At 48.1% G+C, this 17,500-nt stretch overlaps 1 protein-coding gene across 1 annotated transcript in view; it reads right to left on the bottom strand.

The window, feature by feature from the left end:
* Positions 1-17,500, bottom strand: part of chrna6 (cholinergic receptor, nicotinic, alpha 6) — a gene marked incomplete at its 5' end in the record, with an annotated part of 52,239 nt that overhangs the window by 29,366 nt on the left and 5,373 nt on the right. The gene's annotated exons all lie outside the window — the stretch shown is intronic.

Genomic DNA, 17,500 nt, shown 5'->3' with positions numbered 1-17,500 from the left:
ATTTCAGCGCTTGTACAGAGTAGACTGATGTGGTCCTGTGTTGAGTTTGAATTGGTTTTGTGGATAACTAGCCGGGAACTGTATATCACGATTGTGCTCAGAAGGAACTCTAGGAAATAGGGGGCTAGGGGTCCTAAATGTTGAACATAACCCTTTAATAATATTTTTGGTGTGGTGGGTGATGACATCAGGACCTTCACAGTAGAAGACATAAAGGAAAAACACTAGATCATACTAATGATTTCTTATTGATCAACTATAGATGATTGGGTGGCAGAGGAGAGCAGGATCTGTGTAGGATCACTGATTATATGACTATGATTTAGTGACCAACAAAATGCCGCTCTCTCTCTCCAATCCAGGAATAGTGTGTATGTATACAGCATTCAGTATAAACTATATATACTATAGACATTAATATGTTTTCATTAGACTAAGATTAAGATTAAGATTAAACTGGATTTTGCAGAAGTCTTTATTCATTGCACATATTGACAATGTCTGCTATTGTTTTACCCTAAAACTCTCCTAAATACTTCCTCATTATCCTCGCCAGCCACACTGCAAACTTGAGTTTCGGGAAAGAGATGAGAGAATATCTCGTAATTAGAGTGGAGACCTTATTCAGAAGAGCCCAATATCCGTGCTGAAATACCGCCATGTGGCCCTATTATGTCAAGATCCGGGGCTCAAAGCCACAGAGATAACCCTCGGTGCGGAGACGAGGAAAGACACCAGCCCACCAGCCCTGCTGCCGCCTCTGACCTCCTGCTGGCAGCCCCCGTGAGAGACAGAGAGGGGGAGCGAGATGACGGAGCGAGACGCAAAAAAGGAGAGGAGAGGGGAGGAGAGGAGAGAATGAAGAGCGAGGGAAAAGGGCGAGGGACAGCTGAGACATAGTGGAGGCAAAGCCTTCTTAAGATGTCACTCTGTAGATTAGCCAGACTTTTAAATCAGACTTCACAGTCCTCTCTCTTTGGGTGTGTGTGTGTGTGTGTGTGTGTGTGTGTGTGTGTGTGTGTGTGTGTGTGTGTGTGTGTGTGTGTGTGTGTGTGTGTGTGTGTGTGTGTGTGTGTGTGTGTGTGTGTGTGTGTGTGTGTGTGTGTGTGTGTGTGTGTGTGTGTGTGTGTGTGTGTGTGTGTGTGTGTGTGTGTGTGTGTGTGTGTGTGTGTGTGTGTGTGTGTGTGTGTGTGTGTGTGTGTGTGTGTAATACTGCACTGACAGAGAGGACTTTAAACAGAACATGGAACGGTTATGTTTTGGAGTTCCTTGAATTACTGTAACTGTCATGGTTCCACCATGTCAGTGCTCCTTCCTCTCTCTGTTCTCTTCCCCATTCTACCGCTCTCATTATCTTTAACTAGTTACAGCTGGTGTGTCACAGGGCAGCTGATCTGAGGTCTGGAGGCAGAGTACATCATGGTATTTAAACCCACCCCAGACGTGGAGAAGCTGTCAGATCGAAAACTCTTGTACCACGTTAGTCACGTTCCTATACTCTTGTTCACTACTCTGTTGCCTTAGTTGTTCGCCTGGATCTCTTGTTCATTGACCTTGTCCTAATCTGTATTCTCATCCTCTCTCCTAGCCTGCACGGAGACTCTGACCTGCTGGTTAAGACCTGGAGACACTGAACTGCCGGCTAAGACCTGGAGACACTGGCCTGGCTCACAAAGTACTGCTCTGACCTACGCCCGGCTGACGACAACTGCTCCTGCTATAACCCCGTCTGTCTGACTTTCATGCTCCTGTGTATATACTGGACATTACGAGTAACTACCCCGTGTACCGACCCATGCCTGGACTTTTGACTACTTTATTAAATATACCCATATTGGGTTTTGCTCAGCATGCCTACCATCCCTCCTTGTCTGCATATGGGTTCACTTACACAACCGTGATAGTAACAGCAATTACCGAATTACTGTGGAGGATTCCACAGTACTGTTGAACTATGCTGATAGAATACTAGAATAGAATAGAAGAAAATCGTGCTGAGCCATGGATGCACACTGAAATACTGGCCGCTATGAAAACCAGAGACAAAAAATGCTCTGAACTTCATAAAAGTCAGACAAAGCTTTCCAAAAGCTCAAACAGTGAACTCCAAGCCCACGTGGTTGAACTAAAAATTCAAAGAAACAGACTAAGAAATGACGTAAACACCATGATCAAAACTGCACAAAAAAATTTGTCAATGACAAAACTGAGGAAAACAAAAACAAACCATGTGAACTTTGGAAATTACTCAATAATCAACTAGGCTGCAGTAAAAAACTTAAAACCAGATTCTCAAACATAGACATAAAGACGGACAACACGCTCATCACAGACAAGCTGGATGTAGCCAATTACTTAAACATCTTCTTCACAAACATAGCCACAACACTGGTAAACAAACTACCCTCCCACTCAGGGCATTATGGGGTAGAACACATAGTAGCATACTACAAAAACCTAGGGGTCCACAAAAACGACTTCAAACTTGAAATGGTAACAACCGATGAGGTACTCAAAAAATGTAGCGCCCTCCAACCTAACAAGGCCACTGGCCATGACAACATCCCCTCCAAATTCCTCAGAGACTCAGCAGCCGCCATCACCCCAGTCATCACACACATAATAAACCTCTCTATAAAACAGGGACACGTCCCCAAGGACTTCAAAATTGCGAGAGTGACCCCTCTGCACAAAAAGGGCAGCAAATTAGACCCAGGCAACTACCGCCCTGTTTCTATTCTTACCTCCATCTCGAAAGTCATGGAGAAAATAGTCTACGAACAGGTCGAAAAGTGCCTGGCGGAAAAAAATCTAATCTATGAATTCCAATCTGGCTTCAGAACGTCCCACTCCACTGACACATGCCTCCTCTATTTGAACGACCACATCAAACAAGAGGTGGACGCGGGCAAATACTGCGGCATGGTCATGCTGGACCTACAAAAGGCCTTCGACACTGTCAATCACTGCATTCTGATTGACAAGCTAAAAGCAATTGGTTTTGATAGTTTATCAGTGAGCTGGATGCAATCCTACCTGGAGGGGAGAGACCAGATGGTAGAGGTAAACGGTACTCTATCCCCCCCCCCCCCCCTCACAGTGAGCTGTGGTGTTCCACAAGGAAGCATACTAGGACCGCTACTGTTCCTAATTTATGCAAATGACATGTCGTAAGCCTGTGACTGCAACTTGTTCCTGTTTGCGGACGACTCAGCCCTGCTGGTCTCTGACAAGAACAAGTTGCAGGTTGAAAAAACCCTCAGCTCGGAACTAGGCAGGATCTGCATATGGCTCGCTGATAACAAACTATCATTACACATGGGCAAAACAGAGTCCATTCTCTTCGGTTCAAATAACAAACTCAGCAAGACCGACGGCTTCTCAGTTACAGTGGGTGACAATATTGTCACAAGGAAATTACCTACCTGGGTTCCATCCTAGAGGCAAATCTTTCCTGTGACAAAATGGCATCCAATGTAATAAAAAAAGTCAACCAACAAACTAGATTCTTGTACCGGATCTCCTCTCTGGTAAACAAGAATACCCTGACGACTCTGGCAGGAGCACTCATTCAAGGGTACTACGACTATGCTTGCACCTCATGGTACCAAAGCACCTCAAAGGCGCTAAAAACAAGATTACAAACATCACAAAACAAACTGGTCAGACTACTACTTGACCTTACCCCCAGAACCCACCTCACCCCTGTCCACTTTGACAACCTAGGATGGCTTAGAGTAGACGACAGAGTACAGCAACTTGCAATGGGCCTGGTCTACAAGATACACTACACGACCAAGGCACCCATGTACATGTCAAAATACTTCCCAAAGGTCAGTGAATACCACGATCACAACACCAGAGGGAGCTCCACAAATCATGTTAAACCCAGATTCGGCTCAAACAAGGGACTAAACACGTTTCGCAATTATGCCACATCAATGTGGAACGCCCTACCCAAAGCTGTAAAGGAATGTGAATCCCTACCCACATTCAAAACCGCTCTCAAAGAGCACCTACGGGAGGCTGCAATTCGAAACTGGCCACCGTAAATGCCCAAACCCCCCACCACCTCCTAATAGACAGTCTCCTCCCCACCGCATGTATATATTCTCTCCCCGCCGTATGTATATTTCTCTCCCACCCACCCACCCCCTCCAAATGTACAGTCTCCTCCCCACCGTATGTATATTTCTCTCCCACCCACCCCTCCTAATGTACAGTCCCCTCCCATCATATGTATATACTCTGTCAGGATCTATGGGTAACAGTGCTGTATATTTGAATACCGTTTATGTCACAAATGTATCAGTACTAAATACCTGTATGTCCCTATGCCATAAATGTCATGTATGTTGTGTATGTCATAAATGTCGATATGAATTGAAAATGGGGGACCCTGATGTAAACAAGACAAACGTCTTTCTCTGGTCTGCATCCCCTTAACAATTGTGTGTATTGAGCCGTACTGTATTGTACCCATTCTGCAATCTGTTAAATAAAGTTTTCATTCATTCATTCATCCATTCATTCATTCATTCATTCATTCATTCATTCATTCATTCATTCATTCATTCATTCATTCATTCATTCATAGAATAGAATAGAATAGTCAAAAAGTGGATGTCGCAAAACGTTCTACTCCTTAATGCAGATAAAACTGAGATGTTAATTGTTGGCCCCCCAAACCACATGGAGGCCTGTTTCAGGACATCTCCCTCAACTTTGATACTTGTCATGTATCCCAGAGCTCCACCATAAAAAAACTCTCATTTAATGCACATATAAAGAAATTTACCAAAATTGCCTTCTTCCATCTTCGTAAAATATCGCAAGAATTCGCCCCATTTGAACTCTGGCTGATGCTGAAACCCTAGTTCATGCTTTTGTCTCATCACGTCTAGACTACTGTAATGCACTTTTTTCAGGCCTACCTAATTCAAGCATCAAAAATCTTCAACTTGTGCAAAATGAGGCTGCACGGATACTAACTAAAACTAGAAAATGTGATCACATCACACCAGTTTTGTCTGCCCTACACTGGCTTCCTATTCAAGCCCGATCTGACTTCAAAGTGCTACTCCTCACCTACAAAATTTGAAATTGGCTTGCACCGCTCTATCTATCCGATCTCATCTCTCGATACTTGCCCGCTCGTGCTCTGCACTCACAAAATGCAGGGCTTCTATCGATTCCTAGGGTTAAAAAGAAATCCGCCGGCCACAGAGCCTTTGTCTACCACGCTCCCTACCTGTGGAACAAATTACCTGCCGTCGTCAGGGGCGCCTGCTCTGTCGAAGCTTTTAAATCCCTGCTTAAGACCCATCTTTTCTCTCTCTCCTTCAACCTACCCTGATCTCACCTGGTCGGGGACTGACCCTTAGATTAATCTGTCTAGTTTAGTTAGGATGTCTATTTAACCTCTGTCTCTGTCTCAACCGGTCCCATGGAACAGCTTCATACCGTCTTCTGTCTGGCCTGCAGTACTGAACCTTCTGAGTGACTTCTCCTGCCCCCACGGGGCATACGGCCCTGAGCTATTGTCTTGTATCTCATCCTGTATCCATACTGTAACTGAGGGGTACAATTCCCTGACTGTATTGATAAGTATGGTATCATTAAACCACTGCCGCTTTATGTACTTTAATTACTGGCCATACAGTACATGATATATAAATATGATGAACACTTCCCACAATAAATCGGTTCCACACAAAGTTATAATTAAGTATTTATTGCAGCAAAAGGTACATAATATACTTCTCTATTATACTTTGAATGCACTTGTAAGGCAAAGGAATGTGCGTAGGCAAATCAATAATGAATGTCCATTCTCTGGTTACGCAGGAGGTAATTATACGACCTGAATCTTAGGGAATTATATCTATGGTGCACCGGCAATATATATAGCGGGAGATACTGAAGGGTCCCCCCGGTTGTAAGCCAGCAGGGGTAGAGGATCTGTCGGTAGTAGAAAGTCTGGTCAACGATGACTAAGGAGACTCCAAGTACAGGAGACGGTGCAATAGTCTCTTGATCCACAGACGAATACAGCTGTTCTCCGTAGACTGCAGCTCCACAGTGAAGAAAGCTAGCCTGCCTCAGGCTCTCTGAGGCGCAGACTCGACGTGGCTCCTCACAGGGTAAATCCCACACATGTGTAGGCGTCGGCGATTCTCCGCTCCATAAATCACAGGACCAAAACAAATATAATCCAGCCGTAAATGGCTATGCAGTCGTCGGGTAGATTAATCCAGTGTACATGTCCACACGATCCTCGTCTAGGTCTCCTCGGGTGAAAGCGCCATGAAAGCAGCCCAGCCTGGATAAGCACTCTAGCTGGTACGAGGAAGCGTTGGTGATGCTGGTCACTGTAGAACTTTAGCCGCACGATACACTATACACAAATAGACTATTACTGACTTAATAGAAATATGTCGCACTCGACGGTATAGCGCCAAACTCTGACACTTCAGTTATTAATTTGCACGCGGTCTCAATGCTCTATTTGGGGCCAAAAAGGCCATACTTCACCGCACGGAGTATCGTGGGTGAGGCTTCAACTTATTGGGTAACTCTACTTCTGTATTCACCTGCGCCATATTTATATGCACGGCGAACAATCTAGTGCCAACCTCATTTCTGTCTCGTATTCTTGGGCAAGGCCGGGCATGTACAGACATGTCTTGACGGTGGCTTTGAACCTGACTCTGGAGGCATGGCCCTGGCGCCTGTGGACCGCTGTCCAATAGGAGTGTTGTGGCTGAGTAGTTGTTAACACAGCAGGAGACGATATTTCCAATTTCAACAGGCAATTTATTTAATGAAAGAAAGTTTAACAGCAGAGCTATGGATCAGCAGACGGTCACCACAGTTGAAGAAAAACACTCTGCCTTCTCAATCCCTCTGCTTGTCCCATAAATCCCTTCTCAGCCCTGCCCCCCCATGACAGATATGATGACGTGACATATTATATCAGATATGACATGACGTACATTAAAATGACACATAGATTTAACATCGAAGAGAGATGCGATTGAGTGAGATGTGTGTGTGTATATGTATGTGTGTGAAAGAGAGAGTCAAGATTAGTGAGATGTGTGTGTGTATATGTGTGTGTATGAAAGAGAGAGTCAAGATTAGTGAGATGTGTGTGTGTATATGTGTGTGTATGAAAGAGAGAAAAGATTAGTGAGATGTGTGTGTGTATATGTGTGTGTATGAAAGAGAGAAAAGATTAGTGAGATGTGTGTGTGTATATGTGTGTGTATGAAAGAGAGAAAAGATTAGTGAGATGTGTGTGTGTATATGTGTGTGTATGAAAGAGAGAAAAGATTAGTGAGATGTGTGTGTGTATATGTGTGTGTATGAAAGAGAGAAAAGATTAGTGAGATGTGTGTGTGTATATGTGTGTGTATGAAAGAGAGAAAAGATTAGTGAGATGTGTGTGTGTATATGTGTGTGTATGAAAGAGAGAAAAGATTAGTGAGATGTGTGTGTGTATATGTGTGTGTATGAAAGAGAGAAAAGGACAAGATATAATGTACACGATTAAAGCACACGATATGATGTACAAGATTAAAAGCACACAACGTGATGTACTGAAATGTCTATCTGCCTATCTCCAAGTTGTTTTAAGAACATCAGCCAGACCGTCTTTCAGTACTGCTTAGTTGACCCATATTAAACTAGTTCACTTCATATACACATTTTCCCCAACAGGAGAATGAAATATTATGGTCTGTACTAGGCTAAAGGGATATTCCGTGTATATGTACAAGGAATATACAAGGGATATCAAAACGATATACAAATACTATGCAATATATATCAATCAATAAATATATATATTCGGTTTAATCTGATCCTTTGTAACAGCCGCCTCCTAATTAGTCCCACCTAATTAGCTAAGCAGAGACAGATTAACCGCACTGTCCACTACTCAATGTCTGTTGTGAGGGGTCGGGCAGTTCACAAAGTCATGGGGTCATGGTCGTCATCGATAGTATCGGGGAGCCTTGGCAGTTCTATTAGCCTCGCCACGGGTCGGGTGTAGATCCGTCCTTGCACTTCGGCTGCTCGGCACCGGTGATCACTTTGCTTACGCGGCCAGCCGGCCACATAGCTCGGGGTAGTGACTGGTCGATAATCATGACGACTGTCCCTTCTGTCAAATTGTCTCTCTCTTTCACCCATTTCTGGCGGGTCTGTAGAGACGGTAGATAGTGGAGTAGGAAGCTGTTCCAAAACTTGTCAGCCAATACTTGACTGTACCTCCACATTCTTCGGCCGTTCGCTTCTTCAGGCCTGTACATTGTCTGTGGTAGCGCGGGGTCCAGCCGCACCATCAAGAGTGTGTTGGGGGTGACTGGGTCGACATCTGCTACATCACTTGAGACGTAACCGAGGGGCTTTGAGTTCAATACTCCCTCGATCTCCGTGAGGACTGTCATTAAGACTTCTTCCGCCACGGTCTGGGCCCCAAGCACGGCGTACAGGGCTGTCTTTATTGAACGTACTTCTCGTTCCCAAGTTCCACCGAAGTGAGGTGCGTTCGGGGGATTAAACTGGAAGTCAATCTGGGATGGAGCGAGGTGGGTCTTAAGTTCTGGGCCCATAGCTTGGAAGCTCTCTCTCAGCTCTCTTTCTCCGCCTTTGAAGTTTGTCCCGTGATCAGACAACAATATAGGCGGTTTGCCTTTCCGCGATGTGAATCTTCGGAAGGCCATAAGGAATGAGTCTGTGCTCATGGTTGGAAGGAGTTCTATATGCATCGCTCGGGTGGTCATGCATTTGAATACAATACCCCACCGCTTCTCGGTTCCTCTTCCTTTCTTTATATACAGCGGGCCGAAACAGTCCATACCGGTGGAGTGAAAAGGCTTGTCGCCGAGTCGGAGGCGACAGGGAGGTAGGTCAGCCATCCGGGGTATACTGGGCTGCGCTCGCCATTTACGACAGTCTAGACAGGTTCGCTGGAAGCGCCGCACTGCTTCTCTCCCTTGCAGTATCCAATAACTACGTCTGATCTCCGCGAAGACTCTCTCTGCCCCGGCGTGATGCACATCCTCGTCGTATTTCTTTATGATCAGCTCTGTGACCTTGTGTCGGCTGTTTAAGACTATCGGGTACTTGACGTCATCCGGTAAGTCTGGAGCTCTCCGCAGACGACCACCCACTCTGATGAGACCATGGGCGTCGCTCTCGGGGGCTAGGTGGAGCAATCTGCTGTCTGATGGGACGGGCTTTGCTCCCTGTAGACAGTCTAGCTCATCGGGAAACGAGTCTCTCTGGGCTCGTTGTAGGAGAAGAAGTTCTGCTTCTTCGTAGTCAGCTGCAGTAATGTCAGTAGTGAGCTGAACCTCTGGGTGGTGCCACAGGAATGTCTTTAGCTGCGCACTCTCTAGGGTGAGGCAATCGTCTATGTCGGGGTCTGTGGAGACGAGTGTGTTCAATCCACAGAACATAGATTTCTTGTTTTCGGCCTCCTCTTTACTCGCTTCCCGTGGGGTGGGTGTAGGCCACTCTTCTTCCGGGAGCTTGAGGAACTCTGGCCCGTCACTGTATAGGTTGTGACGGGTGAGGTCATCCAGGGACATTCCCCGGGTGATGACGTCAGCTGGGTTGTGTTTTGTGTCCACATACCTCCAGCTTGCTACTTCTGTTAAATCTTGAATCTCTGTGACTCTGACTCCCACGAAGACCTTGTATCTGCACGAATCAGACCGGATCCATGTGAGTGCTGTCGTGGAGTCTGACCACAAGATTGTTCTTTGCACCGGAATGGTGAGTTCACGTTGGATTAACGTGGCGAGTTGCGCTCCTGCTAGGGCTGCGCAGAGCTCTAGACGCGGGATAGATTGTTGCTTTCGTGGGGCTATTCTTGAGCGAGCCAGGATGAAAGCAGTATGTATTTCTCCTCCCTCCTCTCGGGCACGCAAGTAGGCCACCGAACCGTAGGCTACTTCGGAGGCGTCGCTGAAGACGTGCAGGTCCATCTGGCACGTCTCCGGCCTCACTGTGGGTGGGAAGTAGCTGCGCCGTATGTTGACACCTGGGAGTGAGCTGAGTTCCGTCTCCCACTCTCTCCATGTGGATGCAAGGTGTTCGGGTATGGGGTCGTCCCAGCCCTGGTCCTTGTCCCATAACGCTCTTACAATCATCTTTGCCCTGGTGGTGTAAGGTAGAATACATCCCAATGGGTCATATTGTCTGGCGAGTGTTCTGTATACACTCCGTCTGGTGGTCGGTAGTGCAGTCGACCTTCCCTGCTCCTTGGTCAGGGGTGTGTGTTTATAATGGAGCGAGTCTGTTTTGAAGCGCCAGACTAGTCCTAATGTCATTTCTTGGGCTTCTCCTGGGATGGTCGCCATCCAGGTCTCGCTGCTTGCTGCCTTGTCCTCGGGGGAGAGGCTGCGCAATACTTGCGGGTCGCTGCTGGCCCACTGCCTGAGATCAAAGCCGCCTTTGATCAGGGAGGCGCGGAGCTTGAGTAGAAGGGCCTCGGCTTCTTCTGGCGTCGAGACGCTTTGCAGACAGTTGTCCACGTAGAAACTATTTCCTACACTTTGTCGGACCTCTTCATCAGCTGCTGGGTCCTCTGCGACGTGCTTTTGCAGTGCAAACGTAGCACAGCATGGGCTGCATGTGGTTCCGAAAGGGAGGACTTCCCATTGATAGATGGCTGGTTGCTCATCCCCGATCCTCTCTCTCCATAGGAACCGCAGCAGGGGCTTGTCCTCCTCCACTAGTCTCACCTGCAGGAACATCCCTTTGATGTCGCCGCTGATGGCCACCTTGTCTTGGCGGAAACGTAGTAACACGCCTAGTAGAGAGGGGCCGAGTGTTGGGCCGGGCAAGAGCTCTTTATTCAGATTTTGTGATCCGATCTGGTAGCTGCAGTTGAACACAATACGATCCTTGCCGTTGTGGTGGACTTTGTGGTGCGGCACGTACCATGATTCGGTCGTCTGATCGGCCTCTTTAATGTCAATTTTCTTTATGTGTCCCGCTGTGATTAGCTTGTTAATCTCAGCGCGGTACACTGTCTCTTGAGCGGGGTCTCTGGCTAGGCGCCGCTCTGTGTTCAATAGATACCGCTCCGTCGCTTCTTTTGGGGCGTGGAAGGTAGGCATACCCTCTCGCCTCAGGAGTGGAGTTGCGTATCTCATCACTCCGTTGACTTTGACTCTCTTTGTCCCCTGCTCGAGGAGGGCTATAGCGTAAATGTCTTCCTTGGAACTAATGTCTTTCTTTTCGTTCTTAAAGGGCATTGTCTCTAGTGTCCATAGCCTCTCGACATGCTGTAGGAGGGTGGTGTCTTCTTCTGTCACTCTGGAGTGGAGGCAGCTAGTGGCTGCTGTTCGGTTAAGAGACTTAGCGAGGGGGCCTTGTAGTGTCCATCCTAGGCGGGTCTCGACTGCTGCAGGACAGCCTCTGGGCCCTGTGTGGACCCGGTCAATCGGGACGATGAGGTCTGCATGGTCGGAGCCTATCAGCAGGGTCGGGGTGGCACCGTCTATGGGCGGTATAGGTAGTTGACGCAGGTGCACATATTTATCCATCAGCTTGGCGATGGGGTAGGTGTACTGCGACAGGCCTATTTCTTGGCTGGTGAAAGCGTTAGTAATCCTATACCATCTCTCTGGCTGCCCGCCTGCTGCGATAATGAAGACATTCTCGCCCTTTATCGTCTTTAGATCTCTTCTTATTGTCCGAATCGTCATCTGGTTTTCGCTCCCCCGCAGCCCCAGCTGGGCCGCAGCGGACGCGAGGAGAAGGGTCTTCTCTGACCCGTCGTCAAGGACGGCGTAAGTGTCCATGACCTTGTCTTGGTAACTCAGTGTTACGCGGACCACCTTTAAGAGCACCCGGGCGCCCCCGCTGCTGGCGGGGTCAATGTACATAACACTTGCCTTTGTGCTGCTTGAGGGTGCAGGCTTTCTTCTGTTACTGTCGTGTAGGACATCTAGGTGGGCTCCGTCACACCGACTACACCTCTTCTTTAAGCGGCAATCGGCTGCCATGTGACTGCGCGCACATCGGTAACAGCGTCGGTTGGACTTTATCCATTGACTCACCTCGTCGGCGGTCATCTTCTTGAACGTGTCACATTGTGACAACCAGTGTTCCTTTTCGCAGTACGGGCACACCATCTTCCACTTCTCTTTCATCGAGGGGGTACTGTGGTTCTTGCTGCTCGGTACTGATTCTGATTGGTGCATGACGGTCGCCAATCTTCGGCCATCGTTTGCTCTCCTAGGTCCCTCTCTGGAGCTTGGGGTGCTCCGCATGAACGTATCCAACCGTAGGCTGTTGACCTCTCTCGCCAGGAAGTCGGCTAGGTCTAGGAGGGATGGCTCGGGACCGTTAGGATCACGGTGGTCTCTTTGCCGCCTGAAGCGCTCTTGTCGGGCGGGCGGAAGCTTCTCTAAAATCCTCTCGACATTAGAGTTCACGTACAGTTCGTGCATACCCTTTTCTCTTTGCGCCCCCAGAATCCCTACCAGGGATTGTACCTTGATAGACAGGTCATCTAGTGAGCGATTGTCTGTGGCTGGGGGTAGGCGGTCAATATGCCTTATCTCTTGTATTACGTAGTCCCATATGCGTCCATATCTTTGGTCGAGTGCTGCTAGAGCCGCGGTGTATGGGGTAGTAGAGGTGGCATAGGCCAGCGCTATATTGTGCGCTCGGGGCACCTTGAGGTGCTTCAATAGGATAGCATATTTGTACGGTTCATCAGCTACATCGGACATCATTGTCTCTAAGCACATTCGTAGCTCCGTGTACTGTGCTCTGTTCTCGTGGGTGAAGTCCGGAAACGTCGGTGTGCCAATGTATGATGCCATGGATGGCTGGCACATCGGTGAGCGTTGGAAGAGAGGCCTCCTAGGCGAGTCTCCTCTTACGCCTCTTGGTGGGCTGGTACCTGCTGGGTACCATGGCCCGCGTATCCAGGTGCTGTTCCTCGGGGCTGGTCGTGCGTCAAGCTCACCCGTGAATTGAGTCGGGGGTCTGTAGCGCAGAGCCGCGGGGGTAGAGCCTGGGCTGTACTGGACCTCCTGGTCCTGTGGAGTACTGTGCTGCTGTCGGGCTTGACTCTCCTCCTCTCCCTCTTCTTCTTCCTCTGGCAGGTCCTCTAGATCCTGTAGTCGTCTATTTAGCCTCTCCGCGGTGTAGACCGTTTCTTCCTTGTAGCTGGGTCTCGCTTGGACCGGTCGGGGAAGGAGTTCGGAGGGGGGTATAGGCTCTCTCTGGTGGTCGGGCTCAGGGTCGCTTGATCGGGTAGGGGAGGGTGCCCTTGACCCCTGTCTTGACGAGGCCCTGGAACCCCGTGCGGAGGGAGGGGGTGTTGCCCTGGTGATCAGCTGCTCCATTATCTGCGCTTGTAATCGTTCGCGCTTGGCTTCGCGCTTGGTGAGAGCGAGGTCGCGCTCTGCTTCTCTTTGGGCACCGGCAGCGGCGCGCTGGGCTTCGGCGGCGGCGCGCTGGGCTTCGGCCCGGTCCCTTCCCATATTCTCTTCCGTCTGAAGGCGTCTATTCTCTAGACGTATACGATCTTCGTCGCTCCGTTGCTGCGCTTGAAGGCGTTCTCTTTCCATGGAAGAATGTTCGCGCTCACTAAGCGTCTGTGCTTGGAGTCGATCGCGCTCTGTTGAGGCTGCTAGGCTGGCGAGGAATGCCTGTGCCAGCATCTTGTCCGCCTCGCTGGGGGAAGACGCTGGTTGAGGTGATCCGCTCCTGGCAGTACTCGTTGGAGATCTGTTCTCCTGTGGCGAGTCCTGGAGATCCATCTCCGGGGTGCTCTCCTCTTCTTGTAGCGGGTAGAGTTCCATCCCTGGAGGGCTGTCTTTATCCTGGAGCTCTCCGGGGACTACTTCTTCGGTCTTGGCGGGGGGTAAAGTCATGTCAGGTCCCTCCTGGTCTCCACCGTGAGCTTGGTCAGTTACGTTAGAACCCACTAGGGCCTCTATTGGCGGGGTAGCCTGGTCGATAGGGTCGGACATAATTTTACTATCTACTTTTTCCGCGTTTACCGTCTGTAGAAAGCTAGGTAGTATATTGGCAACGTAATCCTCTAAGTACTGAGGTGTCTGCCGTCTACGCTGCGGGCGATCTACTTTAGGAGAACCGTTTTGTGGAGTGTTCATCATAGGCCATGTCAATATTAATACCACTATATTAATATTACACTAGTTACCCTCCGGCTCGAAGGACCAATTGTAACTGAGGGGTACAATTCCCTGACTGTATTGTATTGATAAGTATGGTATCATTAAACCACTACCGCTTTATGTACTTTAATTACTGGCCATACAGTACATGATATATAAATATGATGAACACTTCCCACAATAAATCGGTTCCACACAAAGTTATAATTAAGTATTTATTGCAGCAAAAGGTACATAATATACTTCTCTATTATACTTTGAATGCACTTGTAAGGCAAAGGAATGTGCGTAGGCAAATCAATAATGAATGTCCATTCTCTGGTTACGCAGGAGGTAATTATACGACCTGAATCTCAGGGAATTATATCTATGGTGCACCGGCAATATATATAGCGGGAGATACTGAAGGGTCCCCCCGGTTGTAAGCCAGCAGGGGTAGAGGATCTGTCGGTAGTAGAAAGTCTGGTCAACGATGACTAAGGAGACTCCAAGTACAGGAGACGGTGCAATAGTCTCTTGATCCACAGACGAATACAGCTGTTCTCCGTAGACTGCAGCTCCACAGTGAAGAAAGCTAGCCTGCCTCAGGCTCTCTGAGGCGCAGACTCGACGTGGCTCCTCACAGGGTAAATCCCACACACGTGTAGGCGTCGGCGATTCTCCGCTCCATAAATCACAGGACCAAAACAAATATAATCCAGCCGTAAATGGCTATGCAGTCGTCGGGTAGATTAATCCAGTGTACATGTCCACACGATCCTCGTCTAGGTCTCCTCGGGTGAAAGCGCCATGAAAGCAGCCCAGCCTGGATAAGCACTCTAGCTGGTACGAGGAAGCGTTGGTGATGCTGGTCACTGTAGAACTTTAGCCGCACGATACACTATACACAAATAGACTATTACTGACTTAATAGAAATATGTCGCACTCGACGGTATAGCGCCAAACTCTGACACTTCAGTTATTAATTCGCACGCGGTCTCAATGCTCTATTTGGGGCCAAAAAGGCCATACTTCACCGCACGGAGTATCGTGGGTGAGGCTTCAATTTATTGGGTAACTCTACTTCTGTATTCACCTGCGCCATATTTATATGCACAGCGAACAATCTAGTGCCAACCTCATTTCTGTCTCGTATTCTTGGGCAAGGCCGGGCATGTACAGACATGTCTTGACGGTGGCTTTGAACCTGACTCTGGAGGCATGGCCCTGGCGCCTGTGGACCGCTGTCCAATAGGAGAATGAAATATTATGGTCTGTACTAGGCTAAAGGGATATTCCGTGTATATGTACAAGGAATATACAAGGGATATCAAAACGATATACAAATACTATGCAATATATATCAATCAATAAATATATATATTCGGTTTAATCTGATCCTTTGTAACACATACGCTTACAGTAGTTCTATCTATTACTCTATTTCACAATTTTCTTATATACTATGATTCTACTGTCACCATGTGCTCCATATGCTCACCATATGCTCACTACATGTATTTATTGCTCCATCTCCGCCCACTACAAACATGGGAACTCTCTAACCCCTGTCCCAACCCCCCCCCTCCCCCCCCATCTCTCTGAGTGCTTGTCTCGTAGTGCTGACCAAGGTGGTGGATGTCTCAGGGTCTTGGCCAAGATTGCAGTGACTGTTGTACGTGCACCACCGAGGCCATGGATCAGCTTCTTGCCGTCTTCTGTCCGTGGTCTGTCAACATGGTTTGTGGTCTGTCAACGTGGTTTCATTGCTGGGTTAAGTACTTCTATTCTATTCACATAATATGCTTACTTCATATATTCTATCCACATATATGCTTACCACTATTGCTATGTCCGCCCATCACAATCACGCGAGCTGTCCCGTCTCCCTGTCTCCTGTGAGTGGCTGTCCCGGAATGATGACCGAAGTGTTGGACGTCCCGTGATGAAGACCGGGAGGATGCGACCCTCTCTGCGTGCCCCCCTGTCTCCCTGTCTCCGGCTGTCTCGTAGTGATGACCGGAGTGCAGGACATCCCGTGATGATGACCGGGAGGATGCGACCCTCTCTGCGCCGCCCCCTGTCTCCCTGTCTCCGGCTGTCTCGGAGTGATGACCGGAGTGTTGAACTGTTTACTGCAACACTACTATCACCGACATCTAAGAAGGGAGATCCCCCTTGAATGGCCCTTCTAAGGTTTCTCTCCTCCACATTGCCTGTGGTGCATTTTTTCCTATTGCTAGGTTTTAGTGAGTTTTTCCTTACCTTCGCGTGGGGTATGTCTGGGAGTGTTGCATTTATTCAATTAGCATTTATTTTAATTTTTGTTTTGTTCTTGACTTATTGTGATGTTTCTTCTTGACTTGTTTAAAGAAGACGTGTACGGCCCATGGGGACATTAACGTGTGTTGTCGGGCCTTACAAATAAATTTGATTTGATTTGATTTAGAATAGAATAGAATAGAATTGAATAGAATAGAAACAGGAAGAAAGAAGGAAAGGAAAGAAATGAAGGAAAAGAGAAAAGAGAAAAGAGAAGCAAAGAAGACTAATCAGTCTCTAGACTCTTGTCCTTATGATTACAGTCATAGCTGTTCTATGTATGCCCATGCTGAATAAAGCAGCTCTTTGATCATATTAGCATACTCCACACACACACACACACACACACACACACACACACACACACACACACACACACACACACATACACACACACACGCACACACACATTTGATATGGTCAGATGGATTTCACGTTGAGCTTCATAAAAGAACCAATTATGTCAGAAAATGTACCGCAAGTTGCATCCACTTTCAGCCCGCTTTATTCTTTCCCCATCACCTAGATCCCTCTCTTTCTCTCTCCTCTCTCTCTCTCTCTCTCTCTCTCTCTCTCTCTCTCTCTCTCTCTCTCTCAGTTTTTACTGTCTGGCTCCGTCATGCAAGGATTAATGGACCTTGTGGACATTACACAACTTAATTGAAGTGGAAGTGGAGTGGAAAGGTAAAAAGTTTAAATTGGTCTCTTATCTTAGAATAGTCTGTTTTAGAGGAGAGGAGAGGAGGGGATGGGAGAGGAGAGGAGAGGAGAGGAGAGGAGAGGGAGAGGAGAGGAGAGGAGGAGGAGAGGAGAGGAGAGGGGAGAGGAGAGAGACGAGACGAGACGAGACGAGACGAGACGAGACGAGACGAGACGAGACGAGACGAGACGAGACGAGACGAGACGAGACGAGACGAGACGAGACGAGACGAGACGAGAGGGAGGGGAGGATAGGAGATTAGAGGAGAGAGGGGAGGGAAGGAGAAGAGATGGGAATAGAGGGGAGGAGAGGAGAGGAGAA

The sequence above is a fragment of the Notolepis coatsorum genome (assembly GCF_963971535.1).
Source record: "Notolepis coatsorum genome assembly, chromosome: 7".
In the NCBI taxonomy this organism is placed as follows: domain Eukaryota; kingdom Metazoa; phylum Chordata; class Actinopteri; order Aulopiformes; family Paralepididae; genus Notolepis; species Notolepis coatsorum.
This window is presented reverse-complemented; position numbering and strand designations above follow the sequence as displayed.